Raw genomic sequence first — 12,890 nt, 5'->3', positions numbered from 1 at the left:
TGAGAGAGCTGAGCTAGATAAAGAATTTAGAGTGTGAGATTTGGTTCTAGTACTTTGCTGTGTGGTATGCAGTTACTACAGACATGTTTATTATTACATTGCATTAATACACTTACATATATTATTTTTAAAATAAGAATTGGGAAGATGATTACAAATGCAGCTGATATCCCTAGAAGTCTGACAACACTCACAGCTCTTAGGTTGTCTAGCCAAGAGTGAAACACAAAGATTAGACAGATAAATATAAAGGGATTTCTCACTCTGGGACAGACTTTATAATGAATGCATGAAACTCTCTTAGGCAACTGAAGAAGCCTTGGGTTATAACAGAGGCCCCATGTATGTAAAATGTAGGAGTTCTTACAGGAGCTTGGCACCTTGAAGTGGTGGTTACCACCTCCAGTTGTTAGGCAAACTGTTCAGCACTTTGAAGAATGAAGTTTTACTTATTTGCAAGTAAAACTCCAATAAGTGTGCATCAGATTCACGGGCTTGAAAAAAAAAAACTCAGCATAATTATCATCTGCCTATTCAGATATTACTAAAGATATCTCACAGTGCTGAAGATCTCCTATCTTTTGAAAAAGAAAATTTGTTGGTTTAAGTAAAATAGATTTAGTGTATAATTTATAATTCATAAAATCTAGAGGGAATATGGAATTTGCCTATGAATTATATTTTAAATAAAAACTGAAGCAACAGAACAAACTAATTATTCATTTGATATAAATGATCTCCATAGAGGAAAAGATGTTTCTTCAGGCGTGCAAGGAAGTAAACAGACACTGTCAAAACTAAGGACAAAGTATAATGAGTTTACAAAACCCATTCTATTTTCTTTACCTGTTCCCTGAAGTCACAGTGTTAATATCCACTTTCATTCAAATTTGTCTCAGGACTATTTTTCCAGACTACCTCATTTCAGATATGGTGGGGGGTTTTTTGGGGGTGGTTCTTTTTTTGGGGGGGGCTGGTGGTATTTTTTTGGTTTTGTTTTTGGTTTGGTTGGTTGGTTGGTTTTTGGATTTTTGGGGTTTTTGGGTTTTTTGTGGAGCAGTGCAAAAATCTGGAAGATCCTTATACAGTTTGAAAAGAAGGAGATGCAGTCCTCATGCCTCCAAGAGTCCATTTCTGGGAACTATCTGCAGTCATTTTTACAGTAATAAAGGGTTGTATTCAGAATCGCTGGTAAGTGATCCAAGAAGACAGTCAAGAATACAGCCTGTTTGTTGCCACTAGTCATTTTAAGAGAGACTAAGCCTTATCTTGGAGCTCATAAAAGACCTGTGACTCCTGAACACACTCACTAAGGGTCTGGTAGATTTTTTATTGGCACCTTGTATCTAAATTAATGAGATAAACAATATTTTCTTCCTAAGATATACTCTGTGGTATGCACATTTGGCTGAAAGAGAGAATGTGGAATTTTTGTAGAGTCAATTTCATTTAACTCATTAACAGCTGTGTCAGTCACCCATCTTTTTGGGCTGCTTTCACCATAACTGTGCTCTATACACTCATTATTTTTGCTCAGGTCTGAAATGACTGCAAATTGACTTGCTAGCAGTTAACTTCACTGGTGTCAGTGGCTGCCTAAGCTGCAGAAAAAGGGTGATCCAAATGTGCTGCACGTGTCTGAGGCAGACATGACAGAGCTGCCTCCTCCTTGCTCTGGTCAGAGGGATCTCTTTGGCAGTCTGTCACACTGCACTGCACAAAGCTGTTTCATTCTTTCCCAGCCCCAGCGAGCAAGGTAGGCTCAGTGACCTCAGTAAAGCAGGCAAATGTGTTTTTCTTCCCCATAGCTGGAAATGAAATGTATTATTTTGTCCTCATACTGAGTCATAAAAAAATCAATTTTGTGTCAGCAACAAAGCTGCTCACTGAAGTGTTGTCTTCCATGACCAGCTAGGAGCCCTGAGACTGAGCAAATCTCCTTCTCTGAAGGGATATCTCATGTATCTGCTACCTCCATGCCTGGACCCAGAAAGTGTCTGCCTCTTTTTGTCCTCCCATCTCCTGTGCCAAGCCCTACCCGGGCAACACTATGCCACTGACAGGGAAAGGTGAGACAAGGTAGTGCTGTCCTCCCCTGGATTTCCTCTTTGCTCTTGTCTGTGCCTGGGAAGCCTCCTGCTAGAATGGTTTCTCCCCAAAAGATGCAGAGGTAGCAGGAGCCAGGCAGGGGTGCAGGCTGTGTAATACAAGGACTGTGGGACTAACTTGTTCTCTACACTCTGAACCAGTGAGTGCAAATGGAGCCATGTAAGAGCCACTTTGTTATTGCTACTGAGCCAGTGTCGATTTTTCTGCAATTATCTACTTCACCTCTTTTCAAAGCCAGTCCTACTTATGAAAGACCTGGTGTTTATTTAGATCCTTGGTGTCAAAATGTGAGCTATGGGGATTGATCATCTTCCTGGGACATCAGTGGGATTTTTTTAGCCTGTTTTTAGTGAGAATATGTTCACAGTCCTGATGTGAAAAAGAAGTGATGTGTCTACTGAACAAAGAGTAGCATTTGGAAAATTTCTGAGTCTCAAAAACTTTTTTCCTGCCCAAATTATTTGTCCAAAGTAGGCTGTGTAAAAAAATTCTTCACTGGACAATTTTTATCATTGTGATTGCTAGAGTGGGAACTGACAGGGAACAGAGGCACTGGATGTTGACAATGAAAGTGGCTTGCTGTAAGTATTGTTAAAGTTAGAATATAGGTGCTTAGGCTCCATGTTTTCTGTAAAAGGATAGTTCTGAAATCCTACAGCAAATTTATCTGTTAATATTAAACCAACAGACACTATTGCAAGCAATGGATATCCCATTTCAGGTCAGCATTATCTCCATGGGGACACAAGAGGAATCACCTACAAGTCTAAGTGGAAGGCAAGTTGCAATTTCTTGTATATCAGTGGTGTGAATCCTTGGGAATTTAGCTCTACTGTACTAATAAAAATAGAAGGCACTTTTGTGTAGTACCTACTTTTCCTATGTACAGAGTGCTCCATAAGTCAATTCTGTAAGCTAATGAGATGGTAATGGATCAATAGTAATAGCATGAGAAAATGCCACTCTAGTACACAGAAGCCAGCAGATAAGCTGATTAATGCTCCATCAGTCATCTGGTACAATAGAAACAGTCATTATGAAAGAACTCCAGTACCTAAGCTCTTTAGAAAATAAACACTTTACACTGATGGTTTTCTCCCCATAAATGTTGGAATGTTCCCTAGAAGTATTTATAAAGCAGTCAGATACATTGACCACACACAGGGCTAGAAGAAACAATTCTCCAGCCATAACTGTTCTTCAGCCACTGAGGGCCTTCTCTGAGAAACACAGAAAGTGTGTCTTTCCTATTTCCCATGTCTCTTTGGTGTCAAAAAGACAAATTAAATGTCATTTCAAGAATTACCTGGAGAGGAATTGTTTTGCTTATCATTTGGGAGTGTATGAAAGGGCCATTCTGTCCCTCACTTTACGACCCACTGAATAATCTGTTAACTATAGCTAGGAGTGTGAAGAACACAAAGGCATAAGGACATGGGTAATGTAATTATTATCAGCAATCTTAGACTTTGGAACAGAAAACTGAGGGCAGGATTGAAAACCTCAGTAAACTTATAAAACAAAACTGAGTCAACTGTCACCATGAAACCTGAGAAATCCAAGTGATTCCCCAGCCAAATATAATGGATAACACATTATTACTGACAAGCGCTGAATGCTTTGCTAAAGGGACAAGAAAATATTCATTACCTGAGGACACCTTAGGAAGAGTTGAATAATTATTGTATCTGAACACCGAATTACACAGTCCTACCATTGAGAGCTCCTTACACCCTTGAGTTTTTCTTCCTTTTGTCCTCAGATGGCTGTCAATAGTCAGTAAAGTTTTTGGGCTCAGGGCTGTTTTCAGGCAGATCGCTTTCCAGCTGCCTGCTTTCTGTAAAGGAACCTTGGTCATACTCCTGGCATCTCTTCATGGTACTATATTTTGTAGCTCCAGCATTGTCAGCTGCTTTACAGTGTTTCTGCCTTATCATTTACCTGTCATTCTGCCTCTGTGCTCAGTCTGTTCAGTATCATGGCTCTCATATCTACCCCCATAGCTCTGGGGTGGAGTCATGCCTGTTTCTGTTCTCCATTTCTCCAGGCAATTCCTAGCTGAGGTATGCTGGCTCCACAGCCAAAATAGTCTCTGGGCAGCATGTCCTCAGTCTCTGAGCATGTCTTCAGTCCAAAGCCTGGATTTCAGCTCTGTGAGGACACTTCAGAAATACCTGAGTGCCAGGGATATCCTTCTTAAAAATATAGCTCAAACCTTGCCTTGGCCCTTGTCCATGAACAGGTGTCTTGGGCTACAGGGAACGTGTAACCAAAAGTATGCATTGTGTTACCATCTCCACAAGCTATTAAGATAGGTGGGGCAGGGTTCTTTATCTTCTCTGTCACTCAGCCCTGATAACACCCTCCGGGGAAGCAGCAGCAGCTCTGTGTGGGGCCATTCCCACTGATGGGCCATCAAGGTCGCCCGGAATGACTCACAGAATTACATCATCGCATTGTGAGATGCCCCGACCTGAGGGGAGGAACCAAACATTCCTACTTGCATGTAATCTGAGGCTTAGAACACCATGGAGACACTACCACTGCATTCCCAGAGGACAAGAGCTTGAGAACCACCACCGGACCTCCAGAGGAAGACGAGACCTTTCTGCAAGATCATCGCTTTGACAAGACCACATCCATCACTCCAACAGGACTGTAGCCACCATTTAATTGGACTACTACCACCACCCTGACCAACAGAGTATCAGATAATATTCTATTGCCTTTATTCTAATTTTCCTGTTGAAATTGTTGTTCTGACTTGGAATCTTTCGCAACATATTTGTGTGGGGTTAATTCCTCCCCTGGTTTGCTTTCACACTAGCGCAACAGGGATAAGGCAACATGTTCACTCAGGTATTTTAAAATAACTCACCTTTTTTGGCATCCTTCTTTTCTTTTTTTTCACCAGCCACTCTCACCTCCTGGAATCTGTTGCTGCCTCAATTTCTTTCCATCAACAGCAGTAACAGCTGCACCCCATGACTGTGTCAGGGAGATCCAGTGTTGCTGTAGGCAGTGAAGGGAAATTGGGAGAATGTAGTTATGGCTGGAAGGGCTGTCTCTGTCTTGCCCTCACCTGCCAGAGACAGCAGCAGTGCTCTAGCAGCTCATTCATAGCCTCTGGAAGAGGCATCTGTCTCTTCAAGTGTCATTCATCCTTGAATGACTATTGCAAGTCCTCTGGGGAAGACACCAGATGGAAGTTTTCTCTATGCCAGATTTGACTACAGGTTGCCAGCCAGACCTCACTGGGTCGGACATGAGGGCTCACTAGTTTATACCAGACATTCAAAGGATTTCTGGTCAAACCTCATGCTGCTTGGCCTGAAATCATGCAAAAGCTGCCTGCCTATTTCATTCCCTCCTGTTTGTCCTCTGTAGATGGCATCAGAGCTCTCTCCATCTGTGAGCTGTAGCCTTCAGGGCTAATGATGCTTTTGTCATTTTCAGTATTGGGTAATTCTCAATATGCGACTTTCACAATTACCACAAACCTGCTCTTTACTGAAGTGGAAACAGTTGATTCACACAGCAGTAAACAGAGAATGTCACTGGTCATCGGGATGCTCCTGCAGAGTCTAGATGCTGCAAAGGAGACCTGTGGCATGAGGCACATTATCTCTCATGAAATACCAGAGTTAATCACACAGGTAATGCCTACAAAAATATGAAATGTAAGAGGATGCTGTGAACTAATTTAGTCTTAAGCATGAGGCAAAATTATGCTCACAGAGTCAAAAATTACCAATCAATGACAGCGTGCCTTTGGGTGTTCTCACTGCAGAAGAGCATGAGGAATCAGTATCTTACTAACTCATTCTTGGTTTTATAAAAGTTATTTCCCGTTAAAAAAATCCCTCAAGGGCATGACCTCCTAAACCACATTCTCTCATGCAGCCTGATGTATTATCTGTATAATAACAATTCTGTCATTGCAATGCAAGACACCACACTCTTTTGGACAATTAGTATCCTAAATCATTTGACCACAAGACAAGGATCCCTGATGAGAAAATCCATAAGCTTGATCATGCCTTTATTACCTGCAAAAATGTTCTCGTTTGCCTTCCCTTTGCAAAATTTGGCTCTCAGTACTACAAGAGATTCAGTCTCAGAAAAGATATTTTCACAAAAATAAATCTCTGCATTGTGTAAAAAGGAAACAATTGGAGGGAAATACGGGGCTGTATCCAGATGAAACTGACTCTAGGACAGACTGACAGGCTTGATTACCTACCTGATCAAGGCAAGGCAGTGGCAAAAGGCAAGGTAGTGGCAAAAGGCAAAGCAAAATGAACCCGCTGTTGTAATGTGTTGCAAATTCATTTAACCAGCTAATACAGACTGGATGCCTCAGTCAGTCCTTCCTGGGCAGAGAACAAAGGAAGCTGTGTGGAGTATCCACCTGGAAACACCAGGTCTGAACCATTGCCTCTCTGTGAATTTTCATGATTGACTGTGTGAAGGCAAGGAGACATCTTTCTACATACCTTTTTCTAAGATGGAAATTAAAAGTAAGCTCTGCCAGCTGCCATTAGACTGGTGGTGGCAAAATTGTGAGCTAACCTATCTGGCTTTTTATGGTGACACTTCCCAGACAAAGCATCTGTATGTCTTGAAGACCGTGACCTGGGAATGTCTGCCGTGCAGGGAGGAAGAGCAGAATGTTGCATCACCTTTTTTGTCTCTTCCCAGGGAAGAACACTGGCTCATGGATATTCCAGAAGGAACAGACTGGCTGCTTCAAACATAGCTTAGGGTAAAACCACGTCCTGATGATGCAAATTAGGCCAGATTTGTTTTGGAAACCTGCTTTTCCAGAGTGGTCTGGCTGACATACTAATTATTCCTTACTCTCGGCAATTTCTTGTTCTGACTGTACGTACTTTTGAAAGCTCTACACACCCTCCCTATTCCCCTACACACCCTCCAGCAGAGCCTGGCACACACAAAGTATTCTTTGCTGAAGTTCACAGTGTGCAAGTGGGTGCTGGACAAAAAAACTAGCTGAAAATATAAACAAGGAATAATTGTGGTTGGCACCACTGCAGCTATCAGGGTGAAATTCATTTCACAGATCATCCACAGAGAGACAAGCCCCAAAAAATCCTCGGATATTTTATTTGCAAAGATGTCCTGGCATTCTGTCATTTTAGGAAGCGCAACCTTATTGAAGACCCTTGATAATTGTCAAGAGAGGTTGTTCTCCGGATTTGTTTGAGTCAAATGTAGTACTTGATGACTTGTCTTCCCCTTTCATTAGGAAACATTCTTAGGCTGCCACTGTTTTTGCTGTCCCCAGTCTGAATTTAAAATAACTCTTTATGCAAGGAAACACAGGTGCAGCTGTTCTGCCATTATATTAAGTGGCAATGTAGGAACCCTGGGAGAAGCAGAGGTTTTAAAATGGAAGAAGAATGTCTTCACAGGACTGTTTCTTTCCTTGTTTCTGTGGCTGCTTTTCTTCTTATTTTCACATATGAGATATCTCTTGGAGCTATTTTCCTTTTAGTGAATTTCCCACAAAGTGTTAGACCTCAACAGAGATTATTTTAAAAGTGTCCATTGAAATTCAGAGTGCATTTCAGTGTCTCATCTGTTTCTTCATGCTTCTAGTTCAAGAGTAGCTCTGAAATCCCTTACAGGATGTTTATCTTCATTTTGCTTGTGAGTGCTAATAGACACATTCTCAGCACCATACTATTCAATAGGGAAGAGAAAAAAGGAGTGAACGGAGCAAGGTAGTGGCTAGTAATCATTTTAATTTTTTTTCTCAAGAGAATGGAGTTCTGACAACTGCTGGTTTTAATCTGCTTCTAGCATTTTATATTGTTTTTCAGTTAGAGCTCAAGAATGGAATTAAGCAGATTGCTGTCAGAAAGCTCTGGATGAATGATTACTGAACTTTGTAGTAACATTCTACTTAAAAAAATCCCTATTACAGAGAAAAACATCACCTCCATTGGTAGAAAATCCCCCAAATGGAGAAAAAACTTAGGTAGAACAAAGAAGTTTTGCAAAGTGCTTCAGATGGATTTTTTGGGTTTCTGACTACTGTTGGCTGTGCAATGCCCTTAGGATCCCACTAGGATGGAGCCTGTTTGCACTTCCCTCTGCAGCACCCACCCTGCCAGCAGAGAAAATGAAAGGATATTGCTATGCAGCATGAGGCCCCTTCAAAACTGACTTTCAGTTGTAAGGTTGCAATTCCTCAACATATTCTGCTTCCAAAAGCTTCCCAGTCCCCTCCTGCTTATATAGGAAAATTTCTGTAGATTTATATAGAAGAAAGATGGAGCCATTATTTATCATTAACTGTAGTGTTTAGTGTTTGTCTTTGCTCTCTGGTTCCTTAGGTTCTTATTCAGAGACACTCGTCCTGCAGCAACCACCAGCTCAGGACGCTGTGCCCTCCCCCTGACAGCAGAAGGAGCAGTAGGTGACCTGGCTTCCCACAGTTCTCTGGGCAAGGTGGCTCCCAGGCTGTGACACTCCTTCCTTCTCGCCTTCCTTCCCTGCAGTCCTGCACTCTACTCAGCTGCCTGCTCACCTCTGTCTCAAAGCATCCTAAAATATGGTGGAGCACAGGTGACCCTGTGCCAACCGATGCCAGAGCTTATTTCCTGAAGAAAAACACGACTACTAAATAAAAGCGATGTAAGTTCTTGTATTACTTTATAGTAGGTACAGCCAAATGCAGGAAAAAAAAGACATTAAAAATAATCCACTAAGAATAAACACATTTAGTCACAGCAAGCTTTTATTCAACACTGACAGTAAGCTCTCTCATTCTGCAAGTAAAGCTTTGTACATGCTTCTCTGTTTTCAAGAGCTCCTTCATTAATAATACTCCCTCATCTATAAAGTGAACTCATGACTTTGCATAATCACTCTCCCTCCTGTACCAGACAGAATCAAGCCAGCATTGCACATTCCATTACTCCCGAAGGGCAGCTCCCAGAGCTGCATTTTAATTAAGGTGATAGGTTGTTTGTCTCTAATGGTTCAGGGAGACTAGTGGGTTTCTGAACCTTAATAAGTTACTGCATGTCAGCCAAGGCAGGTGACTGCCAATGTGCTTGCTCCTTCCCTGGTACTTGTCAGAAAAAACATTTTTTCTTCTATTAACCTAGACTGAAGTCTGAACTGACATGTTTTACAGCACATTTGCAGCGAGAACCTCCAATCCATTAACAGTAGCTTGTTAAACTGCAGGTGAGATAATCTTATCTCTTAGTCCAGAGTGCTTAGGCACAGCTGTGACACCACCCATCTCATCTTCCTTAGGAGAGCTTGGTTAACGGGAAAGAGCAAAGTCCATCTTATCTACCTTCTATTTCTTGAAAATGCATGAACCCCAGGTTAATTACATAGGTTTGCTGTCTGTAGGAGGAAGGATAGTTCTGTATGTTAATGATGAATCCACAGACAAGTAATTTCATACATTTTGACTATAAAATAGCATTTTGACCCTTTCATCCAGTAATGCAGATACTGCAGTAATTTAGGATTGAAGCCTTCCTGTTCTACTTGGGGTTATTTAACCTTACTTGAGCTAGTTTATTTATACAGAAATGTGGAAAGTAATGCTTGTCTTTCTTACAAGTCTGTGAGGTAGCTTTTCTTGAATAATGGATGCAAAAAGTCCTGGAAACTTTGGCTAGAAGTTATTGTGCTCACATTAATTGGGGATTTATTAATGTAAGTCCACTGGAATTGAACTTCTAAGATAATTTAGTCTTTCCGAGGACACTCAGCAATATAGTTGGAAGAGCTGAATGTATTTATCTTGCAGTAAACCAAAACATATTTCAAGTTTCTCATGCTTTAATTCCAGAAACACAGGTGATGCCCAGCTCAGGTGTTGACTCACTGCATGACTCATTGTCTGAAGGTGTGGTTGTCTCTTGGAATAGATGCTGGGTGCACATGCTTCATCTACCCAATTTGGAGATGTGTCTGCAAATATGTTGGACTGCAGATCAGAGAAAAGCGTTTTCTGTGTGTGCTTGAAAGCCTGTGTTTCAACTGCAAAGATAAGATCCAGAGAACCCATCAGAGCTACAAGGCAGACACACAACAAATGTAGATGCCAGATAGGCTTTATGAGTACAGAAGGATAGGCTGCCTCAATCACTTTTTTTTCAAGGTAGACATCCAAATTTAGCTCTTAACATTTTGCCATCTAAACCTCAAGATGCCTTGAGTACACAGGCATTCATATTTCCCATGTATAATATTCCCCAGGTATTTGAAGTTTTTCCTCATAAGTTTAGGCATCTACAAAAGCTCAATAACTATTTAACATTAAGCCACATCATGAATTGAACAGAACTGTTTCTCAGATGGGGACTCAGTCCAATAGGCATATATATTGCAATGGCTACAGATCTCTTCCAAATACACGTCTGGAGCATGTGCTGGCAGTGCTGTTTTCCTTCTTTATGTGCAGATGTACAAAGATTAACATTGAATAGGACAGAAGGTGCTGCCTCTTCTGCTGGAGTGGGTTTAAAGCTGCAAGACTAAACTCTTGGGAAAGCATCCATACAATCCATCTGGTTGTATGTTGGAGATAGTGGGTTCATCAAAACAGTGGGGCAGCAGAGGAGGATTGTGAGGATCAGTCAGAGACCTGGAAGAAGACCTAGGCTCCAGTTGGTGCTCTAACCTGCACACAAGGCATTGAAGAGAGCACAGACTGTTCTACTGACCTGTAAAGGTTTGATGTCATCACAAGATTTAAACCCGGGATCTCCACTGTTAGGTGGATGTTTTATTTGGCATCATCAGGCTGCCAGAAGACACAGGTTCCTCTTACGTGACAGCAAGATTCACCTAAGAGCAAGGCCATTGACTGATACTCACTTTAGCCTAGTGACTGATGATTTCTGTGCAAAGTGAGACTTCTATGGTATCTAATTTAAAGCTAATCCTCATAAACATGAAGGGGTAGGGGAGCAATGCAAGGCAGAGGAACCCAGTAACCTAGTCAGTGCCAGCCATGCACATCTACTCTCTGGGCTACCAGCCCTGTGCCTCAGAGGCTCTCCCTGGTTCACCTTACAGACTGGGAGTCCTGGGGGATTCCTGCCTCCAAGGGTGTGGAATCCACTGTGGAATGCTGGCAAAAGCATTTTCAGCATACAAGAGAATTATTGTGGGATGTTTAGGAGAGGAACCAAAAGTGGACCAAAGGGAGGAATCAAGGTCATTTGACAAGAAACAAGTGGAAAAATAGAGGAGAAAACAGATAAAATATGTAAACAAAACTTACTGCATAGTATCTTGGTCTTGAAGGTAGTGAGAAAAGTTCCACCAAATTGTACCACAGAAAAATTTCTTAATCAGCAGAACAAGCTTTAGTTATCAAAATGTACAAATAAAATACTATTGGGAGTTGCTGCTAGTCCTTAGCGTGGCAATAATGGTATTAATAACACAAAATGTTATGGTTCAGTAACAAAATGAAGTACAGTTATAAATAGCATGAGTGCTAGGGATTAACTGAATTATGTATGGAGACTGGGAGTAGGAACCCATGGAGAAGGAGAAATTTCTAAACATTTCATTAGCTGATCTCTGATTGTACTGTTACAGTCCTCCAAACTACAGTGGTCAGACTTTGCCTGTGTGTGCAATATTTGTGGCTTGCTGTAAAAATTACAAAATTTGAATAAGTATTTGTTAATTTTTCCTGATAAAAAAAAAATCAGGGGTATTTGGGGGTAGGAGTGGAATACTTCTAGAAAAAGCTGAGAAGAATTCAAGAACTATACAAGGAGAAGACAAGCAGAAACAGTGTCTCATAGCATCTGGGAACATATTTTTGTTTCATGTCTGATTTGTATCTGTGGTGTTTTTTGGTTATTAATATAAACTCACTAATAGAGGTTGCTTTGAATGTTTAGGTGAAAGTGTAATTATGGGAGAGAAAGTCGGACAGGGAAAAACTTTCCCAAAAGAAACCCCAAGGTTCAAGATTTTCATATGATTGCACATACAATTTTTCTTTAATTCAGACAGTTTAAATCGCTTCCATGATGTACTTTAACTTAGGGTCAGTGCTGCAAGTCTGGTTCAAGAACTGCTCAAAGCACATTCCAAACTGATTACATCGACTTGAATTTTTTCTAATTACACCCACTTTGGGTGATAAGATCTAGATACAATGAAAGGCAATATTTCCCTTTAGAGATTGCAATCACTGGTGATTTTGTCTATTCATATGGAGTATCGGCTCAGCCAGGTGCTGTCCTGAAACATTCTAAGCACTTCAGAATGCCAAATTGACTCAGCTCCTGCAGGAGCCATCATTGTGGAGCTGGCAGGTGTTTGGCGTGGTACAAGGCAAGTAGTGAAATTACATTGAAGGGCTTTTCCTTGTAATTACTTTGCCTCGTGGGAATTCCAGATTTTCTTTTTTCTTTTTCCTTTTGCAGAGGTCACAGCCATGTGAGGGTTAACTGTAAACAGGCTGTTCTCCTTTCATGAATGCCACACTTGTGGCCAATAATCACCAATAATATGGTACTTGCAATTATGTACATGATTGTGTAAGTAGCAGGTATTGTAGTTCTACTTATCTTGAAATTAATTTACACTTAAAGGGCTTCGCTGTAATTCCCTCTGCAGAAGAGACACAACAGAGAAAGAGCCGATTAATTTATCCGCTATGGGGGAAGCAAGTGTCATTTATCCAAAAAGCTGAGAATTATCTCCTTGCATTCCACACTCCAAAACATACCCTTCATTATTCAGAGAGACTGAAAGCT

Source organism: Lichenostomus cassidix, chromosome 1Aa (genome assembly GCF_008360975.1).
Source record: "Lichenostomus cassidix isolate B80296 chromosome 1Aa, HeHo_3.0, whole genome shotgun sequence".
NCBI classification, from domain to species: domain Eukaryota; kingdom Metazoa; phylum Chordata; class Aves; order Passeriformes; family Meliphagidae; genus Lichenostomus; species Lichenostomus cassidix.
The sequence above is the reverse complement of the archived record's forward strand: the minus strand, read 5'-3'. Positions refer to the sequence as shown.